Source organism: Orycteropus afer, unplaced genomic scaffold, assembly GCF_000298275.1.
Source record: "Orycteropus afer afer isolate SDZICR_OR568_19922 unplaced genomic scaffold, OryAfe1.0 scaffold00274, whole genome shotgun sequence".
Taxonomy (NCBI): Eukaryota; Metazoa; Chordata; class Mammalia; order Tubulidentata; family Orycteropodidae; genus Orycteropus; species Orycteropus afer.
In genome coordinates this window covers 3,913,768-3,920,677 of record NW_006921861.1, presented here as the reverse complement: position 1 = coordinate 3,920,677, position 6,910 = coordinate 3,913,768, and positions in this window count along the sequence as shown.

Below are 6,910 nucleotides of genomic sequence, written 5' to 3'. Positions count from 1 at the left end.
GGAAGTAGATTGCCCCATCTTCCTCCCGAGGAGTGGCTGGTGGGTTTGAACCGCCAGCCTTCTGGTTAGCAGTCAAGTGTCTTAGCCACTATGCTACCAGAGCCCCTGACCACACACATAGCATCCTTGAAACTCCAATTTTCAGACACCATGGGATGCCCCTTGGAGCCCTTCTGCTATAACAACAAGAGGGACCTATCAGGGTGTCCCTTGTGTGACAATGACAGGCTTGCAGCCAGATGATGGGAGAACCTATGAGGGCTATTCAGTAGTGCACAGGCTGGATCTGGCCCATAGATATTGGTTGGTTGCTTGCTTGTTTTTTCCAGAAATCTATTTTCAAAAGTTGGGTTTGAAGCTTCAAGGTGAGGCTTAATCTGCTCCCACTACACATCTGTTACCTCACTTGCCTGTCTCTGAAGCCATTGGAGTTTACTACTTTACTGTGTCATTATTTTGATTCTAAATTTTAGAGTATTAATTTGTGCTTGATCCAAATGAAGATACTGAGTTGACTCAAGGATTAGAAAAAGCTCCGTGTTAGCTCAAAGTTTATCATTCTTGTACCCAACAGAATGGAAGAGTAAGGAGGGCCACTGGAAGTCCCTCTGCCTGAGGGTCCCTGGAGGAAGCAAGATTTTGTGACATGTACTATATTTGTGATCCCCTATCCACATGTGCTCTGGTGGTATAGTGCCTAAGGCATCTGACTGCTAACCAGGAGGCTGGTGGTTCAAACCCACCAGGTGCTCCACCAAAGAAAGACGGGGCAACACACTTCTGTAAAGATTTATCAACTCAGAAACCCACATGGGATCCCTATCAGTTGGAATCGACTTGATGGTGGTGTGTTTTGAGTTTATTCATATGTATCCATCACTTGTCTGTCAGTTTGTCATACTGCGGTGGCTTGCACGTTGCTGTGAGGCTGGAGGCTATGCTACTGGTATCTCAAATACCAGCAGGGTCACCCATGGTGGACTGGTTGTAGCAGAGCTTCCAGACTAAGACAAATTTGGAAGAAGGAAGGGACCATGTACTTCTCCAAGAATTGGCCCGTGGAAACCTTATAGCAGTGAAACACTGTCTGATATAGTACTGGAGAACTTTATAAATAGCCCTGAAATATTGTCCAATAGAGTGCTGGAAGATGAGCCCCACCAGTTGGAAAGCACTCAAAATATGACTGGGGAAGAGCTACTTCCTGAGTAGAGCCGACCTTAATGCTGTGAGTTGAGTAAAGTTTTCAGGACTTCCATTTGTTGAGGTGCCATGACTCAAAATGAAAGAAACACTGAAAACATCCATTAATAACTGGAACATGGAATGTACGAAGCATGAATCTAGGAAAATTAGAAGTTGTCAAAAATGAAATGGAACACATACAGATAGACATCCTAGGCATCAGTGAGCTGAAATGGACTGGTTTTTGCCATTTTGAATCAGACAACCATATAATCTACTATGATGGGAATGACAAACTGAACAGGAATGGCATGGAATTCATTGTCAGGAAGAATGTATCAAGATCTATCCTGAAGTACAATGCTGTCAGTAATAGGATAATATCCATACACCTACAAGCAAGACCAGTTAATACATTATTCAAATTTACACACCAACCATCAAAGCCAAAGATGAGGAGATTGAAGATTTTTATGAATTTCTGCAGTCTGAAATTGTCCAAACATGCAATCAAGATGTGTTAATCATCACTGGTGAGTGGAATGCAAAAGTTGGAAAAAAAGAAGAATCCCTGGTAGTTGGAAAATATGGTCTTGGTGACAGAAATAATGCTGGACATAGCATGATAGAATTTTGCAAGACCAACGACTTATTCATTGCAAGTACCTGTTTTCAACAACATAAGCAGCAGCTATACACATGGACTTCACCAGATGGGGTACACAGGAATCAGATTGACCACATCTATGGCAACAGGAGATGGAGAAGCCCAATATCTTCAGCCAAAACAAAGCCAGGAGCTGATTGTGGAACAGACTATTAACTGCTCATATGAAAGTTCAAGTTGAAGCTAAAGACAATTAAAACAAGTCCATAAGAACCAAAATATGACCTTGCTTACATCCCTCCTGAATTTAGAGACTATCTAAAGAACAGATTTGATACACTGCACACCAATGATGGAAAACCAGAGGAATTGTGGGATGACATGAAGAACATCATCCATGAAGAAAGCAAAAAGTTATTAAAAAGACAGGAAGGAAGGAAAAGACCAAAACGGATGACAGAAGAGTCTCTGAAGCTTGCCCTTGAACGTAGAGTAGCTAAAGCAAATGAAATAACTGACGAGATAACAGTGCTGAATAGAAGATTTCAAAGAGCAGCTCGAGAAGAAAAAGTCAATTACTATAAAGAAACAGGCAAAGACCTGCAATTAGAAAACCAAAAGGGTAGAACACACTTGACATTTCTCAAACTGAAAGAACTGGGAAAAAAATCCAAGCCTTGAGTTGCAATATTGAAAGATTCTATGGGCAAAATATTGAATGATTCAGGAATCATCAAAAGAAGATGGAAGGAATATAGAATCACTGTACCAAAAAGAATTGGTCGATGTTCATCCACTTCAGGAGGTGGCATATGATCAAGAACCAATGGTACTGAAGGAAGAGACAAAGAACAAGGCTCCAGAAAGCCTTGACGGAATAGCCATTGAGATGTTTCAACTAATGGATGCTGCGCCGGAGGCACTCATCTATGCCAAGAAATTTGGAAGACAGATACCTGCCCAACTGACTGGAAGAGATCCATATTTGCACCCATTCCAAAGATAGGTGATCCCACACAATGTGGAAATTATCAAATAATATCATTAATACCACATGCAAGTAAAATTTTGCTGAAGATGATTCAAAGATGGTTGCAGTAGTATATTGACAGAGAACTTTCAGAAATGCAAGCTGGATTCAGGAGAAGATGTGGAACGAGAGATGTTGCTGATGTCAAATGGATCCTGGCTCAAAGCAAATACCAGAAAGATGTTTACTTGTGTTTTATTGACTATGCAAAAGCATTTGATTGTGTGGATCATAACAATTTATGGGTAACACTGAGAAGAATGGGAATTCCCAAACACTTAATCATGCTCATGAGAAACCCGTACATAGACCAGGAAGCTATCGTTTGAACAGAACAAGGGGATACTGCATGGATCAAATGCAGGAAGGGAGTGCATCAGGGTTGTATCCTTTCACCATATTTATTCAATCTGTATGCTGAGCAAATAATCTGAGAAGCTGGACTATATGAAAAAGAGCATGGTATCAGGATTGCAGGAAGACTCATTAACAACCTGTGATATGCAGATGACACAACTTTGTTTGCTAGAAGTGAAGATGACCTGAAGCACTTACCAATGAAGATTAAAGACAACAATCTGCAGTATGGATTACATCTCAACATAAAGAAAACAAAAATCCTCACAACTGGACCAATAAGCAGCATCACAGTAAATGGAAAAAAGTTTGAAGTTGTTAAAGATTTCATATAACTTTGTTCCATAAGTAACACACCAATAGACGCAGCAGTCAAGACATTAGACGACATACTGCACTGGGCAAATCTGATGCAAAAGACCTCTTTGAAGTGCTGAAAAGCAAAGATGTCTCTTTGAAGACTAAGGTGTGCCTAACCCAAGCCATGGTATTTTCAATCGTCTCATATGCATGTGAGAACTGGACAATGAAGAAGGAAGACTGAAGAAGAGTTGATGCTTTTGAGTTATGGTGTTGACAAAGAATACTGAAAGTGCCATGAACTGCCAAAAGAACTAACAAATCTGTCCTGGAAGAAGTGCAGACAGAATTCTTCTTGGAGGAAGTAATGGCCACATTTCATTTGACCTACTTTGTTCATGTCAGGAGGGACCATTCCCTGGAGAAGGATATCATGCTCAGTAAAGTAGAGGATCAATGAAAAAGGGGAAGGCCCTTAATGAGATAGATTGACACAGTGGCTGCAACAATGGGCTCTAGTGTAGCAAGTATTGTGAGGATGGCACAGGACTGGGCAGTGTTTCGTTCTGTTGCACACATGGTCGCCATGAGTTGTAGTCGACTCAATGGCACCTAATAACAACAACAACATTCATATGCATCTTTTCACATTTTAATTATATTGTAAGCAAAGTTTTCCTTTCTATCTCTTATATACTTTAAAAAAACATAATCTTACTGATTACTTTGCTCTTCAATATTGATGCATAATCAAATTTTCAGTATTCGAAATATCACTAGGAGCTCTGGTGGTGTACAGCCTAAGGCATCTGACTGCTAACCAGAAGGCTGGTGGTTCAATCCCACTATCAATAATATCTACATTTCATGCTCATTGATAATCATCCCTACAGGAAGAGTATAAAAATGGCACAATGGTTAAGACTCAGACCCTGTTTACTAGTTGCAAGATTCAGCATCTCTAATCCTCACTTTCCTCAAATACAAAAGGTGTAATAACATTTTTGGTCAAATGATTTTTGACAAAGAAACAAAATTCATCCATTTAATGAGGAAAGAATAATCTTCAACAAATGGTACTGGCAAAACTGGACTTCCACATGCAGAAAAATTAAACAAGATCCATACCTCACACTCTATACAAAACCTAATTCAAAATGGATCAAGGACCTAAATTTTAAATCTACAACAATAAAGTTCTTGGAATAACATACAGGAGTAAAGCTTTGGGACCTATTTTGTTTTTCAACAATAGGTTATCAAACACAACAATGAATGCATGAGCAACAGAAGACAAAAGAGGTAACTGGGAACTTATAAAAGTTAAATATTTATGTTTATCAAAAGACTAAAGAGAAAACCTACAGACTAGGAAAGAATCTTGAGAACAATATAACTAGTAAAAGTCTAATATTGAAAATGTTACAACTTAACAAAATGACAAGAAAAAGGAGGCTCAGGACCGTAGTCTTGGGAAACACTAAGATCAACTGGCATAATATAGTCCACAAAGACAATGTTCTACATCTTACTTTGGTGAGTAGCAACGAGGATAAAAGCTGTGAGTGGCACTCTAAGGTGCAACTATTGGTCTCTCCCTGTGTAGAGCAAAGAAGAGTCAAGAAAATCAAAGATGCAGGAAACAATTAGTCACAAGGATTAATGGAACACGTGAATCCTAGCCTCTAGAATCCTGTTACCAGAAGAACGAGATGTTTCCAGGCTATCACTACTGACTTCTCTGAAAGAGATCATAATAAGAGGTCCTGGATAGAGTAGGGGAAAATGTGGAACAAAACTCAAAATCATAAAAAAGTGCAGGCTCACTTGTCTGATGAACATTAGCAGGCATCCTTCAAGCTAGGGATGGAACTTAACCCCTGTCACTAACTGTCAGCCAAATGATAAGACAGTTCTACAAAGTGAACAGTAATTTCAGGAGGGTATACATTCATCAGAACAATGAAGCATATGAGATCAAGAGGACAGCATTTACCCAGGGAGAGTTAGGAAGGCTGTAGGGGATAGGAAGAAAAGATGAAGGAAAAGGGTGGGCACAGGGTGGAAATGGGAAGAAAGCTGTTACAGTGTGGGGGCTGCAGTTAATGTCACAAAACTGATTGTGTATGGAATGCTGGGTGAAAAACCAATTTGCTCTGTAAACTTTAATCCAAACCACATAAAAAAGAAGATTAAAAAAAAAAAAAAACTGGACAAATATTACGAACAGACACTTCACCAAAAAGGATACTCAAATGGCTAATAGACACATGAAAAGATAAACACCATTAACCATCAGAGAAATGCAATCAAAACCACCATGAGATACTATTTCACTTTCACTAGTATGGGCAAGAGAAACAAAAATGGAAAATAACAAGTATTGGAGGGGATGTGGAGAAATTGGAACACTCATCCATTGCTGGTGGGAATGCAAAATGGTACAGCCATTGTGGAAAACAGTCTGGTGGTACCTCAAAAAACTAGAAGTAGAGTTGCCATATGACCTGGAAATTCCTCTACTAGGTATATAACCTAGGGATTTAATAGAAGTGACATGAAAAAATATGCACACCTATGTTCATCACAGCACTATGCACAACAGTAAAAATATAGTAACAAGCTAAATGCCCACCAATGGATGAATGAGTAAGTAAAATGTAGTACATACAGAAAATGGAATAGTATTCAGCAATAAAGAAATTTTATTTCCAAAAAAATTGGACTGTGGATGAACCTGGAGGACCTTATTTTGAGTGAAATAAGTCAATCACAAAAAACAAATATTGTATGTTCTCATTTTTATGAAATGACAAGATCAGGTAAATTTACAGAAACTAATGTTCATTAATGGTTACCAGGCATTGGGGGGGGAGGGATTCAGTCTCTAGATAGTAGACATTTGATGTTTTTGGTTATGGGACAGTAACTCCGAATGAAGATGTAATGTACACACCTTGATGAAGGTAAATGATGTCACTAAAATGTACATAAGAAAAAGAAACCTGTTGGTAATTATTATGGCATATATAATTTTGAAACAGCATAAACAAAAAATATATGTGCACATATGTATGAATGTAGGCATATATGTGTATAAGTAAATATAGTGTATATATACCAAACCAAACTCACTGCCATCAAGCCAATTCCGGCCTATCGAGACCCCCAATGGGTTTCCAAGGTGGTAAATCTTTACAGAAGTAGATTTCCCTGTCTTCCTTCCATGGAGTGTCTGGTAGGTTTGAACCACCAGCTTTCTGGTCAGTGGTTGTGATGGTTATGTTTGTGTGTCAACTTTGCTGGGCCTGGTGGGGTGGCTGGGCAGCTGGTGGTACTTATTCCCCATGATGAGACTGGCAATCATCTCCATGGTGGGATCTACCACAAGCAGCTGAGTAGCTGCCTTTGGGATGTGGTCTGCTTCCTGT